Below are 17,591 nucleotides of genomic sequence, written 5' to 3' on the forward strand. Positions count from 1 at the left end.
AAAGGGGATTTTTGAATGGTTGACTGCTGTTGTATGATTTACCGCTAAAGTCCATATTCAAAGAGAGGTTTAGAAAAGCTTAAAAAAGGTTGGTTTTATTGATCTTAATCATTTATGTGGGTTTAATAAAAAAGCAATAAAAGATGAGTCATTGGGGTCCAATTCTGTTTTAAAATATAATTTGTGTTTCATGGAAATACAGGTTTGGAACAACAAGAAGGTGGGTGAATGATGACCAAATTAAATTTTGGATGAATTATCCAAAAAATGGAACATTCCATGAAATGTTAGTCAAATTACCTTATAGTACAATGCAGGTCGTTTTAAAGCAGTAAAACTTAAATGACTCAAACAGAGACAAATTCTGTGGAAAAGAAGCTAACCCCCCCCCCCCCCCCCCCCCCAAAAAAAAAATAAAAATAAAAATAAAAAAAATAAAATGGTGATTGTTCATCAAAGGTCAGTCCAGTTTCAGTTCCATTCAATAATTGTGTAAAGATCAAGAATTGAGTTGATAAAAAGAGTTCAATTCAGCTGTAAAGCAACCCTTTAGAAAACTGGTGCCATCAGTCAGCTCAGTTCAGTTCTCATCCAGTAGTTTCTGTACAGTCAATTCAATAATATTGCTGAATATTGGGTGTCCCCAACTGAGCAAGGACAGTGGCAAGGAACCCAAACTCCATTGGTGTCCAAAACACAGAAAATAATCTTCTATCAGGGTACCAAACAAACCATCATTGTGTGGTTTAATTCCAGGATGCATCACAAGTCAGATTGTGGATTGGTATCATTGATAATAATGATTATCCAGTTTCAAAAACTGCCTTTTGGGACCTTATTTTAGAAGTGTAGCTAAGAAATTTGATGCCAAGTCCTACTGGAATAAATTTTCTTATGCCTTTGTGACTCAATACAGCTATTCAGAATACAGATATTTGTTTGCTCATATATATATATATATATATATATATATATATATATATATATATTCTTAAAGCAGTGTTTGATTACCTGTTCTTTCATATATCTGCAGCCGCTTTCAGGCAATGCTTTGTATTGTGAACTTAAATATGTAATAAGCTAAAAGTGTTGTATTTTCCTTCTGAAAGATATTTCTCTTAGATGTGCACTGACTCATTATATCTACATCTCATTCGATTTCCACTGACAATAGTCTGAAATAAAACTGCCCCCCCTGGGAACTGACTTCATCCTTAATATACTTAAACCCAATAATGTGTGATTCCCATGCGTCTGACAGCCCTGTTTGAAATGGCATAAAATGTAGCTACCAATGAAAGAAACTGACATGAATAAAGAGTTCATTGCAGACACAGCTGACAACATACATAGGGTAATTTCACTTAAATGCTGTTTTGATCCTCCTTAAAGTAAGTTAAAAACAACATAGAATCCTCAGCAATACTTACCGTAACTTCTGGTTTATCAGACAGCCAATACAAAGAATAAATTAATTACACTTTATTAAAAACCTCAATCACTTTGTTCATAAATGTGTGGAGCTGGATAAGTTTAGCTGTCAATCACAGAGCAAAACACCTTATTCCCTTTGGTGGCACCCTCTGAATTGCTGAAAGGTTGGCTTTTATGTTGGGTAAAACAGGGCATGGAAACTAATTAGGTGTTTTTTTCATCAATTATTCATTAGGACAGGTCATTTAATGTGTATTTAAAAGATAAGACGAAAAAAATCCACTGCAGGCATGTAATATTGGAAATGATAAGAGTCAATCCACTTTATATTATATAATGTTTTGAATTTGTAAAGTACCAATTCATTATGACTTTAAGATCACAATAAGCTTATTAACCTTCAACACAGAACAACTGATTAGTGTGGCTTGCTAAAGCAATCATTGCTGTTTTTATTACTCATATTTAAAGTCACTGTGAAATTCAAATAGATCATTCTGATATTTTTGTGGAATATCACTCAAAAAAATGATTTTTGCTCTTTGTTCAATTTAATTAATTAAATGAGCACATACAACATAACTCTTTGTAAAAATGGTGTCAACTTAATTATATTTAACATGAACAATGTAATTTTCAAAAAATTAGGTTTACAACATTTTTTTTTTAATTGAGTCAACAAGAATATTTTTTGTTCGTCTTAACCGGATGCACGTCATCAACGGAAACCGTCACCGTCCATCTAATTTTATTTAATTAACAAACTAATTAAAATATGCTTTCTTAATATCTTGTTGCATACCAGAAAGTTATTTTTCTATAAGCACTGTATGAAAATAGCTCTTAAGTGTGTCTTTTGTAGCTGATGTTAGGTTTCTGGATTCAGCACGTGGTGCAGACTTTCTTTTTTTCTTTTTTTACTAAAAGTATCAAATAACCTTAAAATGAAACATCGCATAACAAGAGAGAACAGAAAACCCTTCAGTACCATTAATTAATGTATAAAACCAGGGCCATAAGACACGCCCGATAATTAGAAATGGCCAAATTGTCCCCTAGGATTTTAAATTCTTACTCTGTATTCAGCTGTTGTTAGGGTGACAAAGTTTCAAATGTATATTTTAGGTCTTCCTCATCTATATTTAATTTATTGCTCGTCATTGTTAAAACGATTGAGATGCCAATCAAAGCACGTCAGCCAATCGAAGGCTTTAGATTAGTCACGCTTGTTAAGTTCACGTGCTCCTGACTGAATTCACAGCGTTCACGAAGTCTCTCGTCTTAAACAACAAATAGTGTTTTAGCGACGTAAGTACTACATTTCGCTGCTTCAGTAATTGTAAGTGGAGTTTTTGCATTTCTTCTGCTAGCTAGATTATGGTCATGGACCGACATTATGTCTGTGTAGGCAGCTAATAACGTTTTGTTTCTCCAAGCGCTTGTATGTGTAAGTTAATGTTATTCTGTTACTTGCGATTAATATATCAAGAGGAATAATCGAAAATGATTTCTGTCATAAATAAGTTGTCACCCTGACCCTGTACTAAATATTTAGTTTTCTTTGTAGCACTTTAACCTTTTTTGTCTTTGCTGAATTGCCCATAAACAAGACCTCTGTAACTTATGTCTTCAGATAAATTATGAATTTCATCGGATCACAACCCTTCCTTTACACTCCAAAATTCATGTCCAAACTGGATCTGTTCTCTGATGATCTGCTAAAAGTGTTTACCAAAAAGGGTGGAGTGTTTAGAAAAAAGATTCAAGATGTGATGGTGCCAGTGTCTCAGGTAGTATTTTTTTTTTCTTCAGTTTTCTTTTTAAAAATTTTTTATTTTTTATATATTGTTTTTTAATACAAGCTATTGATATAGTGCTCTGTAATGCATAATGGCTCAGAGATGTGTATTGAAGGGTGTCAAATGTATTAATATCGGAACTTAAAAAAATGTTTTGTCTGTTTTTTTACAATGCCGCCATGTAGACCAAGCAAGAGTGCATTCTCAATGATCTATGCATCTACCTGAATGAAGATGAATATGATGCAGTATTTGGTGAGTATAGAGTCAAAAACTGCTGATGGGTAAAGAGTTAATGTACATTTTTTTTAATTTTAAAATATTGAGTAAATTGTAAAGCTCCGATATGAATTAAATGACTGATGTTAACTTCTCTTTAAACCTTTGTACTCCACACAGCCACTGGTTTAGGTTTACGTGATATCATCCTGTTTGATAAGCACAGTTCTTAATAGTCAATTCGATTCACCTTTATTTATGTAGTACTTTACACAATACACATTGTCAAAGCAGCATAATTAAACAGGAAAATAGTTTGTCGATAATGCAAGAGGACAATAACAAACAGACAGTTTTTGTTTTGTTTTTTTTAAGAAAAAGTCAGTTCATTGATTATTCAGTGATGTCATCATCCAGTTCAACTCTCTTCCAATAGTGTCTATGCGATCAGTCAAGCATCCCCATTCGCCAAAGGTGGCAGTGGCAAGGAACCAAAACTTAAAGGGATGGTTCACTTTCAAATTAAATTTTGATATGTTTTAGCTTACCTCAAGAACATCCAAAATGTAGGTGTCTTTGTTTCCGCAGTATTTCCCATTTTGATATTTTTAGGTCAAACTGTTCTTGTCTGTGACCCATATAATGGAGGTCTATGGTCACCACCTCAAAGAGCATGCACAGAGGAGTCAAAATTAAACAATTCCCCACCGTAAGTACACATTGATGACCCAAGACACGAAACGAGCGGTTTGTGTAAGAAAAAGAACAGTATTTATATCGTTTTTACCTCTTGTACACAACCACGTCCAACTGATGTGAGGGCGCGAGTGCTTCCTGATGTGTGACGTGTGCGCGCTCTGGCTTAGTCTGCGCAAGCACGGAAAGCGCACTTATTGTTTCCACTTACTGTCTATGGTTTACACAGAGATTTCCGAAGTGTTAACTTACACTGTGAAGATTTAAACATATTTATATGTTCAGGAAATTGCAATGGAAGACGATTTCAATATATCAACAGACAATGTTGAATTTGTCACAGCCATATTTATTTGAACCAGAGCGATCATGGAATCATCCGCTGCGGCAGCACGTCTTCAAGCCTCAGAGACCGAGATCTCTTAAAAATTGGTGGTGTTTTAGTAGCAAGTGTTGTGAGATGCCAACAGAACTGGAGAACATATGTTGTCACGAATGGAACAACTACAAGACGACAACAAGGACATTATCGTATCACACACCAGCCTGACTGAAGATCCTGAGTTTCCTCCGCTGTTGAGCCGCAGCGTTTTGCACGTTGCGTTTAGTTTGCCATGTATAAACTGGAGTCGACGTCCAATGCCAGAGGGACCCAATGGCACGCTGTCAATAGAGTGAGTAATGTGTTGTGTTTGTTGTAATTGCAACGATTATAGGGTGCATTATAAACAAATAATTACAGTTACTGCATTATATTTCAGACAGTGCAGATTGGTGGTGTATTGTGTGGTAAACAATGAGTGACGTACACGCGTGAGAGATCGCTTCCGGCGCTTTCCGTGCTTGCGCAGACTAAGCCAGAAGCACTCGCACACTCAGATCAGTTGGACGTGGTTGTGTACAGGAGATAAAACCAAAATAAATACTGTTAATTTTCTTACACAAACCGCTCGTTTTGTGTCTTAGGTCATCAATGTGTACATACGATGGGGAATTGTTTAATTTGGACTTCTCTGTGCATGCTCTTTGAGGTGGTGACCATAGACCTCCATTATGTGAGACACAGACAAGAACGGTTTGACCTAAAAATATAAAAATGTAAACTACTTCGAAAACAAAAGACACCTACATCTTGGATGCCCTTAAGTTGAGCTAAAACATACCTAATTTAATTTGAAAGTGAACTATCCCTTTAATTAGTGACGGAAATGGAAAATAAACTTTGGGCCTGATGAAAAACAGCAGTTTAATTCCAGGCTTCACGGGGTAGTCGTGGCCTAATGGTTAGAGAGTCGGACTCCCAATCGAAAGGTTTTGAGTTCGAGTCCCGGGCCGGCAGGAATTGTGGGTGGCGGGAGTGCATGAACAGCTCTCTCCACCTTCAATACCACGACTTAGGTGCCGTTGAGCAAGGCATCGAACCCCCAACTGCTCCCCGGGCGCCGCAGCATAAATGGCTGCCCACTGCTCCGTGTGTGTGTGTGTGTGTGTGTGTGCACCTTGGATGGGTTAAAAGCAGAGCACGAATTCTGAGTATGGGTCACCATACTTGGCTGTATGTCACGTCACACTTTAAAGAGAAAAAAAAAAATATATATATATATACCTTTAACATACAAAGTAATTCCGTTTGTTCAGTAATAAAGTAATATATTTTACAAGGCGCTCGTTTAGGTGAATGGCATTGCATCCATCTATGTTGGTTTGAAAATAAAGTGACTAATGATTTTATAGATGAACTTAAAGTACACAAACCTGTATTTTGGCAAAGATTTCCACCAATTTGGTGGTGCCAAGGACTGCGCTGTTCTTAAGAAAATTGAAAAAAAGCTTGTACTCAGTAACTCAACCGTTTTCAGAGAATGAGGGAAGGGTGTGCTGTCAGCAGTTGTTTTAATTGTGCCCAGTTTTGGTTAAAGTTAAGTAATATTGATTTGAAATAAGTATCGGTAGCATTTTATAATAATGGTCCATCAGTTAATGTTAGTTAACTGCATTAGTTAACATGATCTAAGCAAGAACAATCCTTCTACAGCATTTATGAATCTTAGTTTGTTAATTTCAACATTTACTAATGCATTATTCAAATCAAAAGTTGTGCTTGTTAACATTAGTTAATACACTGTGAATTAGCATGAACTAACAATGAATAACTGTATTTTCATTAAGATTAACAAAGATGAATAAATACAGTAATGTATTGTTCATTGTTTGTTCATGTTACTTAATGAATTAACTAACATTAACTAATGGAGATTATTCTAAAGTGTTACCGAAGTATCAATGGCTCTTGAGAATATCTGGATTTTATAAATGTAATTTGTTAATGTCATTAATCTAAATGAATTAAAAATTTCAAACGGTCACTGAGTGATAGTTAGAGATTTTAAGGTAGCATAGTTATTCATTGTTGTGATATTGACAGAGGCACTGTATTTTCCATTATAAAGTGGAACATAGTCTGCCAAAGGTGTTGAGTTGGGTTGTGATCTGGTGACCGAACGCCATAGCATTGTTTTAAGATGGCTCGTGGCGGTTTGAATGTGCTGTGGAAGTGGAGTTGTTCACTAAAAATAACTGTTGTTTCTCTCCAAATATGTGTATTTTCAGTGTCACATTATAGCCTTTTATTACACTACTGTACCATTATTTATTAATGATTTAGAACTATTCCATTGAGGTCCACAAGTCTAAAATAAGCTGAGTGCACATTTCTTAATGTTTGTATTGGGGTTTTCATTAAAAAAAAAAAAAGAAACATGCTGTATAATTTTTTTTTTATATATATGCCATACATTTACAATTTTTATATATATATTTTTTTTTCCAAAGGATGATGACCCTGCAAGAACCGAAGCGGACATAAAGACGACCTTTTAGGGATTCTGTGATGAAGGCATGAATTTGCTGATGCAACAGAAGACCCTGAAGATATCTGCATTGTGCTGGAAGATGTAGAGGTGCTTTCTGGTTTAGGTAATGTAGCATTGGCTACAGCCATGCTACTTGGACTAATATACTCTTTAAATCTTACTCATCCATAGGAGATCCATTACACTTTTAAGGTGCTCCAAAAAATGATTCTCGAGCTGAACTTGTGTAAATTGTCTGCCAAAGCACAGGCGCAGAAAACAAAACTCTTCACTTGGGTGTGCTGTGTTTGAGGATCCCTTTGTGAATGCTGTTTTATTTCCTTGAATGCTCATGTGTTTTTGTTGTATCTGAATTTTTGCATGATGAGCAGAGGTGATTAAGTCTCTCAATCACATTTAATCTCATGTTTAAGAAAACAAAATAAAATAACATTTTGTTATATTCTTATATGCTCATGTTTTATTTGCATTGTCATTTCTTAACTTAGTGAGTATGTTTAATTGCCATATTTGCAGTTTTAAGAAGACACTCAAGGTTAAATGTGCTCATGTTTTAAATACAGATTTTTACTAAATGGACTGACTTTTAACATATTGACTTTCTTCACAGGAGTAGACTATAGGTATACAGTAAATAGGTTTTAATGTAATAGAACATGTATTTCACTTTCATTTGGAAGTAACTGTAGAATCAAGTTAGATAAGTGTAATGATTTAAATTTTTTCTAGTAGGTAGGACGAAAATGTTTGTAGTTGACATTGCATTGTTAGATATAGTAGACATGACCAAATTGAATGTAGTTAACATGGCATTATTTTATATAGTAGGCATGACAAAATTCAGAGTAGTTAACCTGACACAACTTTCTCTATTAGGCATGGCAAAACTTTATCTAGTTGAATGGACCAATTTTCTTTTTGTTGTCTTGACTAAAATAATTTAAGTTTGTACAACAAGATTACTACAAATCATTTCAAACTAATTCGATATTGTTTGGAAAATGTAATTAAATTTCGTGGAAAAGTTTACTCAAATTTTTTTAAGTTCGTTCAACAACTTTTTTTTTTGAGTGATTGCTGTGTTTATTAGAAGTAATTTAACCTTGCCCATATTTTTTTTAATCATGTGCTAAAAGCATTAACGTCCCAATTCCCAATTGACAGAATCAAGTCTTGCCCCACATCTTTTTTTTCTCATTCACGAAGCTGTTTCTCTCTAATGTGTCACAATTAGGTGAAGACAATCTCAATTTCCATTTCATGTCAACTTGAAAGAAATAGTTCATCCAAAAATTTACATTTGCTGAAAATGTACCCACCCAGGCCATCCAAAATGTAGATACGTTTGTTTCTTTAACGGTACAGATTACCTTAACAGGAACTTAACATTATTTGCCAACCGCTTCAGAAATTAATCTAGTGAATGGGTGCCGTCAGAATGAGAGTTCAAACAGCTGATAAAAACATCACAACAATCCACAAGTAATTCACATGACTATCAATTAATGGCTTATGAAGCAATTACTCTTTGTTTGTAAGATATATATATTTTTTTTTACATTTTAATTAAGTCCTTCAAATAGTTGTTTCTGGGTAAGTCCTCTCTCCATAAATGTGGTTTTATTAACAAAGTTCGGGAGAAGCACGATCAGATAATCATCCAATTTGGCACAGGTGCATCTCGTTTAGCTAATCATCTTAAATAGCACGCAAGCGTATATATATATATCCAGTCTTCCTACCTCCTGTCCCACGACAGTTTTTCGGCATAGACCGTCTGTCAGCATTCGGTTCGCTCTGTCAGCATTCGGTTCGCTCTGTCAGCATTCGGTTCGCTCTGTCTGTCATCTTATCACAGGCCCAATCTTCCTTCCGACGAAGATATTGTAACAACAATGAGTTTTACATAGTAATTAACTCAAATGATATATAGGGAATTTGAATAATTAATCAAGAATTTGATTAATATATATCTCAGATGACAGTTACATTTAATTTTATTGATTATGAAAAATAGCTCAATTGCCAATACCAATACTAATCACAGGGCACTGTAATTTACTCATTAATATGTCAATATTACATTCTTCATATCAATTATTGTGATCTCTTACTGTAAATTACTGCAGATCAAACCGTGGTATGTCCAGCACACCACTGTAGACCTATCAATTTTCAATAAAGTTATCACGCCTTATAATTCAAGGAAAAGTATTCTCTGGCCATGAAAATATTATCCTATCCTTATGATAAATTTAGTTTCTAAATTTAGAGCTTGTAGCTATAGATCAGACACATCTCAGTGACTCGTAATGTGAGTGGGGTGGAGTCCAAAGCCAATCATTTTATATATGGGTTTTTAATAATTCAACTAGTAATACATCAGACTACAAATCACACAGAGTAAATATGCGTACGAAAATACAGACAATAAACATTTACAAGACATAACGGAATCCAAATAAAAGAGAGAGAGAGAGAGAGAGCGAGAGAGAGAGAGAGAGAGAAGTGTAGAAAGCGAGAGAGATCACAGAATGAGCTCAGGTATGAAAATCAGTCAGTAAACCTTAGTGGAACCAACAACGAATCAAATAATAGCAACACTTTAAAGCAGCATTTAAATCTCCATAGAAAACGATACTTGCATGGCCCAGTGGGTGAGCGTGGTACCGGCGACGCACGTGTGATGTCACGTGGTCCTTTGAAAACTGCGCGCAAGGGCCGGAGGCCGTGTGACGCGCGCGCAAGCTGCGCTGGATCTTGGCGTGAGCGTGGAGTCACGTGTTCCTTTGTTGCAAAGAGGTGTTCGTTCATCTTCGCGCGGTATTTGAAAGGTTCAACAAACAATGTTCCAGAATTCGTCTTCATTGTGTGGAGAGGCGAATAGTTGAATAAACTTAGTAAAGAAAAGAAAACAAAACAACGAAAATGAAAGTTTCCAAATGAGCCATGAAAATGGCTTTCCTCTCCTCAGTCCGTGTGCTGAGGGGGGAGGAGAACTGAGCGCGGCCCGAGAACGGAGAACGGGAAGAAGAGCAAGAAGAGCGCAAGAAGAGAAGAGAGAGGCGGACCTTGTTCGGTCGACTCTTATAGCTTGAGATGTTCACGCCTCTTTTCGCGTGAACCACCCAATGAACATCCGCGATCTGAAGCGGCGGGAAAGTTCCTTTGTCTCTGTTGAGACAACCCCCTGATGATTTAGGGCCTGTCCGATTTCATCAGGAATATTAAAGCAAGTTCATTATTCCAGATTAAATACATTTTTCATTACTTTGCTCTAGATAAATGGGTCTGTCAAAGCATGACGATTAGAACAAGACTAGACATAATATATATATGACCAAAGATCTAATTTTTAGATCGAATTACACATTTAAAGATTTGTTTAACACATGATAACACTGCAGATATTCCCAATTTATATGGGAAACCTCTAATGTACCGCAAAAACAATACTATACACATTAAGACTACATTTGAGTACATTCTATCATTCTTTTGTAAGGATTAGGTTTCCTGTCCTGTGGTCCTGTGAGCTCGTAAAATTTTACGAGCTACCAAGGAGTGTGGGGGTTGCAGAACATTTCTTTTTGAGAAAGTATAAGATTGAAATCAAGCATTTCCACTTATAAGTCAGCACTTTAACCATTTACCCAGGATTAACCATTTTATGCAATACACAAACATATAAAATACATATTTAATAAAGGACTTACAAAAGTAAGGAACAAAAAGAAAGGTTTCTTTTTGTGTGTGTGTGTGTGTGTATGTTAAGGAATTTGGTTTCAGGTATCCTTTGAGGCTCGCATGGGTATCGTAAAGTAATTTAAGTCCAGCCAGGCTGGCATTTAGTACCAACAGTCTGAATTTATAAAACAGAATTTAACCCATGAATCGCTGACCTGCATATCTGTTACAATATCTATCCGCCGAACACCAACAAGCGTCATCGCGTCAGCTGCTCTTCTCGCCAAGCCACACGTTGTGGCCAAAAGCTCGTGCAAATTCTTGAGCTCGCCTCACTCGACAACATGATTTTCTCGCCAGGACCGGGCTCTCTTATAATGCTGGATCGCAGCAGTGCTCCAGTTCTCCCCGCAGTAAACCTCTCTCGCTTTTTCAGCCGTGGCGCAGTTCGATGCTGCCTCCACTAGCGGCGAAGACCGTGCGTTGCTGTAGTGGCATGTCGTTCGTGAAAGAATCGTTTTTTTCGAATGAATCTTCTAGGCGAACTAATCGTTCTCAGTTTACACTCATTCATGAAGAATTTTTCAGTTGTCATCCACAATGAGCGAGTTTCATATGAGTCTCAGAGATCGAGAGCTCTCATTCGTGAACGAAAGGACTAAACCGGTATACATGTCGAGTTGATTAAACGGATACATGTCGTTCGTAAACGCAATGAACTGGTACATATCTGATCTTAACAAAATTGATGAGAGTAAACCGGGTCAGTTAGCCATTTAGCATGTCAATCTTGCAAAATGTAAAGCGCAGTTATAGGTACTGTGCACATATGCTTGTTTACATATTTAGCATACAAAAGATAAATTCCACGTTTAATCCCCGATTTATGAACGTGAATATATAGATCAATATATGAACCGTCTGACCAAACAATTAAAATGCTAATCATGCAAGAAAACCTCGTGATTTGCTCATCTGAACAATTTAAATAGACGTTATATATAGAATGCGCTTATGAAGACGCCAAAATTTGTTAAACGGCGTTATGACTTAACTCGAAGCAAAGGCTTTTTGCAGAGTTGTCATCCACACCGAAATGTCTAAAGCCATTACACTTACTTTACTGTGCATGTTTAAACCTCACTGAGATGATACAGACATAAGTTTCGTGCAATTATTCCGGCAGGATCAATTATTTAGGGACATATTTTTTAGGGACATATGTTTATTCAGAATTTTTCAAAAAACGCAACTGCCTCGTGTTTGGCTGCAGAACAACAAGTGTGAGTAAATTTTCTATCGTCTTTTTAGGACTGTTATATGAAAAGCATGCAAAGTAAATGTCTTTAGAAACGGCTTGAATTTGAATATCACATTACTGCAATTAACGTTACTGCTATAGACATGTCTATTGGTACAATGGTTTATAAAACTAAACATGCTACATCGTTTCAAAGCCTCTATTTTCACAGTCCATACTACAACAGGAAAACAGCATCCCAAATTTATCTGCTCTGGAGGCTGTTTAAAAGGGCCCGAAGGCCAAAACGAGAGGAAAAGATGCTTTTCCAACAGGACTGTATTAATTCAGACAAGGTTTGAGCAATTGTCAAATCAGCCAACAACTAAAGCAGCCAAAGCAAGCATGAAGCTACTTTTACTTGCAACACGGGCCTGCACATCTCAGTATTTCCATCCTGTTACTTCTGCTAGCAGTGCAGGCTACACAGGTTCTTCAAGACATCACACACCCCAGCCCCTTCCCACGACCCACAGCTACAGCAGCTGAAGCAAACGTGAGGCCGCCTCCATTCGTAAACGCGCCCTCAACTCTTCCGCTCCCTCATGCTACTAACCATTTTTCTGTTCAGTGGCCTCCAGCTCCAGATTTGCCAGAAGGCAGAGGGTACCAAGACCTATTAGTGGTCAGGCCGATTATTTTATTTATTTATATATATCTATCTCGAACCCTCTTCAGCCAACCCCTCTAACGCCAGCTCATCCCCTTTCACTAAAACTCCTAATCTACCATAGCTAACTCTCCTAACATGCCCTATCTGTCTGTAACGGTCAATCCTCACTTCAGCCATCCTTCCGCAGGAGCTTTCTCTGTATCTCCCCACCGCCGCAGCATTGTCCGCTCCCGCAGGAGCCTTCTCTATATCTCCCCACTGCCGCAGTATTGTCCGCTCCTGCAGGAGCCTTTTCTGTTTTGTCCTCACTGCCGCAGCAGTCTCCGCTCCCGCAGGAGCCTCTACCTATATTTCACCACTGCCGCAGCAGTGTCTGCTCCCGCAGGAGCCTCTACCTATATTTCACCACTGCCGCAGCAGTGTCTGCTCCCGCAGGAGGCTCTACCTATATTTCACCACTGCCATAGCAGTGTCTGCTCCCGCAGGAGCCCTTTCCATCCTTCCCTACTGCCGCAATTCTCGCTGCCGCAAGAGCCTCAAAAAAAAAAAAAAAAAAAAAAAAAAAAATATATATATATATGTCCATTCTCCAATTCAACCTCATCAGGCTCGCTTTTGTCCAACTCCGGAACGCCCAATCTAAATTCACGACGGACCCTCCTTTCATCAATGACTCTGGTTTAAAAATATTAGTAATAAAGTATTCTTCAAAAAAAAAACAAAAAAAAAAAAAAAAAAAAAATCCATAGTTTAATCGAGTAATAAAATGTGTTTTTGCTTAATTATACTGATGTGCGCATGCAAAGTTAATCTGATGGGTAGGATAAAATGTCAGGACCCCGGACTTTTATTTAGTCGGGTTGACGTACCTTTTCAGTTCTGTGTATGTGATGTGACGCTAGTTTTACTTAAATCAAATGGTCAAATGCTCATGAACTGACTGTCAGAGCAGTTCTGGAGATGTTGTTCATGTGTTCAAGTCCTTATTTAGTGAGACAGCAGACGCAGAAATTACTGTGAGCGTAACGCGCGCTTCAGTGTGTGTGTGATAAAGGAAGTTGCGCTCCTGCTCCATTCATTAACAGAGACACACAGAACATGCAGGATTTACATTTAAATACTGTTCCGGCTTAATATTTAGAGATATTAATTCGTGAATTGGATGTAAGTGCAATGACCTATTTTGATTAATTCATTCAAAAAAAAAAAAAATCAATAATAATAATAATAATTGGCAAAGTTCCGTGCCATTCCGCGTTCAACTGTAAATTCCGTTTTTGTGACTGGATTCCGCGATCCCCTCCACGTTTTCTGCATCGCGGAAATTGTAGGGCCCTAGTTGTGGTATGCCAGCTCTGTCTTGCAATGGACACATGCCACAACGTTCTCTTTACGTCCTCAAATCAAAACACTGCTGACTCCTTGCAGTACGTGATTTTCGGACGCAGCGCTTGTCTCCTTCCGCCAAAAAAAAAAAAAAAAATGCGTTGTCACATTTAAAAAAATAAATCATTGCGAAAGAACCTGACGTGAGATTTAGAATAAATTAAAAGAGGCTTCGAAGCAAAGGAATTTGCCTACATCATTTTTTGTAATCGCGTTACTCGAGGAATCGTTTCGGCCCTAAACCTAAGCAGATCAAAAGGGGCCTCTCACATAATCCGATAGATGCCCTCGGTTGTTGTTCATCAGACATTTAAAAAAAAAAAAAATAAATAAATAAATAAATATATATATATATATATATATATATATATATATATATATATATATATATTCCTCCTTAAATCATGTTGTGTACTTGAATAATAGAAGCCTCTCAGTTATCGTTTCTTCGGCCAAAGTAAGGGCCCTCCAGCCATCGTTACAATCTCCTTGCCTATTTCAACATCGGACAGGGCTCTCCCTTCCGGTGCAGCTGGGCAGTGGCTCCCTTCGGTCGCAGTGTGAGCCTTTCATCTGTCATTGAGTTGCGCTGCGCGCTCAGCGGCAGACGGGGTTATCCCTCCCGGTGCAGCAGAGCCACAGGCCCCCTTCGGTCGTTGTGACAGCCCTCCATCCGATGCATCAAATTAAGCCTCGTATACAGTCGCAAGGGGGACTCTCCCTTCCGGTGCAGCAGAGCCGCAGCTCCCTTCGGACGCAGCGAGAGTCCCTCCATCAGTCGCGTTTTCTTGCCTACTCCGTATCGGACGGGGCTCCCCTACCGGTGCAGCAGACCCACGGCTCCCTTCGGTCGCAGGGTGAACCCCCCCCCGTCTGAGTTATGTTGCATGCTCAATGACGGACCGGGATCTCCCTCCCGGGGGAACAGAGCCGCTGGCTCCCTTCGGTCGCAGCAGGAGCCCTCCATCCGATGCATCAAACCGTGCCTCGAATCTTCTTGCCTATTCTGCATCTGATGGGGCTCTCCCTTCCGGTGCAGCAGACCCACGGCTCCCTTCGGTCGCAGGGTGAACCCCCCATCTGAGTTATGTTGCATGCTCAAGGGCGGACAGCGTTCTCCCTCCCGGGGGAATAGAGCTGCTGGCTCCCTTCGGTCGCAGTGAGAGCCCTCCATCAGACGCATCAAGCCATGCCTCGCATCGCAAGGGGGACTCGCCTTTCCGGTGCAGCAGAGCAGCAGCTCCCTTCGGACGCAGCAAAAGTCCCTCCAACAGTCGTATTCCAGTTAGCGTCAATCAGGGCTCTCCCCTCCGGGGCAGCACTCCTGCTGCAGAGTTGCGAACCCCCTACGGAGGCTGGGAGAACCCTCAGAGGCAAAAAAAAAAAAAAAAAAAACGTGCCTCCATAAACCCGCAATGGGGGACTCCCCCTTCCGGTGCAGCAGAGCCGCAGCTCCCTTCGGATGCAGCGGGAGTCCCTCCAACAGTCGCGTCTCTTTGCCTTCTCAGCATCGGACTAGGGCTCCTCTTCCGGTGCAGCAGACCCACAGCTCCCTTCGGTCACAGTGTGAACCCCCCATCTGAGTTATGTTGCATGCTCAACGATGGCTAGGGATCTCCCTCCCGATGGGGTACAGCCGCTGGCTCCCTTCGGTTGCATTAGGAGCCCTTCATCCGACGCGCCAAACCGCGGCTCGAATCTCATTGCCTATTCAGCATCTGACGGGGCTCTCCCTTCTGGTGCAGCAGACCCACGGCTCCCTTCGGTCGCAGTGTGAACCCCCCGTCCGAGTTATGTTGCATACTCTATGGCGGCCAGGGATCTCCCTCCCGATGGGATACAGTCGCTGGCTCCCTTCAGTCGCAGTGAGAGCCCTCCATCAGATGCAACAACCCGCGCCTCGTACTCAGCCGCAAGAGGGACTCTCCCTTCCGGTGCAGCAGAGCCGCAGCTCCCTTCGGAGGCAGCAAGAGTCCCTCATTTCTTGATATCCGGCATCGTGCTCCTCCCATAAGCGGCACGGAGGGCTCGCTGGTAAGACGTTGCGAGCCGCAGCTCTCGTCGAACACTGCACGGGCTCTCCCGGTCGCTCTGCATTTTCTTCCCAACACGCATATTTTGGGGGGCAACTAAATTTTAGCTCTCTGGCTGCTGTCCTATGTCTTTAAGCTTCTTTTGGGGAGTTATTTGGGTTCGGGCTATGCTCCGGGCCCGGACCCCTCCCCCAGGACAGCACGCCAAAATATGCCTACTATTTGCCTTCAGATTAGATGTAAGGGTGAACTCGTGAAATGTGGTTTTATTAACAAAGTTCGGGAGAAGCACGATCAGATAATCATCCAATTTGGCACAGGTGCATCTCGTTTAGCTAATCATCTTAAATAGCACGCAAGCGTATATATATATATCCAGTCTTCCTACCTCCTGTCCCACGACAGTTTTTCGGCAACCCTCCTCCACCCCAACTCCTCACTTCTAATCTATTTATCCCAAATTAGGGATAGGGGGAGTTATTTGGGTTCGGGCTATGCTCCGGGCCCGGACCCCTCCCCCAGGACAGCACGCCAAAATATGCCTACTATTTGCCTTCAGATTAGATGTAAGGGTGAACTCGTGAATATTGCTTTCTCCAGTGAAAAAGTCAAAAAAGAAAGCACAGATCGAGTAATTTACAAGTGAATATCCAAAACCAGTGGATTTAGTTTTTTTTTTTTCTTTTTTTTAACAACATGGATTGTTAACTGGAGTTAGCATTATTTTAGACTATGGATTTGAATATTGGTCAGAAGCAATAGTTTAAAGTTAAAACACATGAATGATGCATTTGTTCTTTACAAACACTCAGTTTTTTTACTCTCCAAGATGTTAATTGATGGACTGGAGCCATGTGGATTACTTGTGAATTATTGTGATTTTTTATCAGCTGTTTTTTTGGCAGCACCCATTCACTGCAAAGGATCCACAGTGCATCCAGTGTAGATAGTATTACTGATTACAATGAGTCTGTTGTCTTTTGTTGGTCAGGTTTCAGCAAGGTTAAAGATGTGAACCTCTATTCAAAAATCACTGCTTTACATTGAAGGAGGCAGACCAGATTATAAGGTATCACCGTTGGAGGTATCACAAGGTCTAAAATGTTAATGATGAATCTATATTAAATTTGCACCGTGCATGCTGTCTAAACACAAGGTCTTTGAACTCCTGATTGAATTTGCCAGGATCCAGTTTATTCAGATGCCCTCAAATCACACTCACAAATTTCTAGGCACTGCATTGTTATCAACTCCACGCACGGCTGACCGTTTAACGCACAATGCAGGGCAAAATAATTTCCCTTTTCCACACCTCACTACCTCTCTTTATCCATGACAGAGGCCGTTTAAGAGCTTCTCGAAGGATCGTTTCACACTGGATTGTCACGGCGTTGATGCGTCGTAAGAGCTTTATACAGAGCAGGTTTTTTAATTAACCTCCGAAACACTGTTCATCTTGGCTCTGACAAATGTAGGTGCACTGTGGGACCTGGTTTTCAGATTTGTGACAGTGACCAGCACACCCCGACTGGACCTCATGGGCTAATTGTG

General features: G+C 39.6%; 1 long non-coding RNA gene across 1 annotated transcript; it reads left to right on the plus strand.

Annotated features, from left to right (window-relative positions):
• Window positions 1-2,804: 2,804 nt before the first annotated feature.
• LOC127964838 (uncharacterized) lies at window positions 2,805-7,373 on the plus strand. The gene is made up of 3 exons (XR_008155144.1): window positions 2,805-3,224; window positions 3,419-3,488; window positions 6,981-7,373. It is a non-coding gene; the product is annotated as an uncharacterized LOC127964838 (long non-coding RNA).
• The last annotated feature ends 10,218 nt before the right edge of the window (window positions 7,374-17,591 follow it).

Source organism: Carassius gibelio, chromosome B9 (assembly GCF_023724105.1).
Source record: "Carassius gibelio isolate Cgi1373 ecotype wild population from Czech Republic chromosome B9, carGib1.2-hapl.c, whole genome shotgun sequence".
NCBI classification, from domain to species: domain Eukaryota; kingdom Metazoa; phylum Chordata; class Actinopteri; order Cypriniformes; family Cyprinidae; genus Carassius; species Carassius gibelio.